We start from the raw sequence: 279 nt of genomic DNA, 5'->3' as shown, positions 1-279 counted from the left end.
GTAAGTTGGTACGTCCCTGTGTTGTAGGTTGGTATGTCCCTGTGTCATAGATACGTACGTCCAGTGTTGAAGGTTGTTACGCCCCTTTGTTGTTGGTTGGTACGTCCCTGTGTTGTAGGTTGGTACGTCCCTGTGTGTTAGGTTGGTACGTCCCTGTATTGTAGGTTGGTACATCCCTGTGTTGTAGGTTGGTACGCCCCTGTGTGGTAGGTTGGTACGTCCCTGTGTTGTAGGTTGGTACGTCCCTGTGTTGTAGGTTGGTACGCCCCTGTGTTGTTT

This window comes from Mizuhopecten yessoensis, unplaced genomic scaffold (genome assembly GCF_002113885.1).
Source record: "Mizuhopecten yessoensis strain PY_sf001 unplaced genomic scaffold, ASM211388v2 scaffold4899, whole genome shotgun sequence".
NCBI lineage: Eukaryota > Metazoa > Mollusca > Bivalvia > Pectinida > Pectinidae > Mizuhopecten > Mizuhopecten yessoensis.
This window is presented reverse-complemented; position numbering follows the sequence as displayed.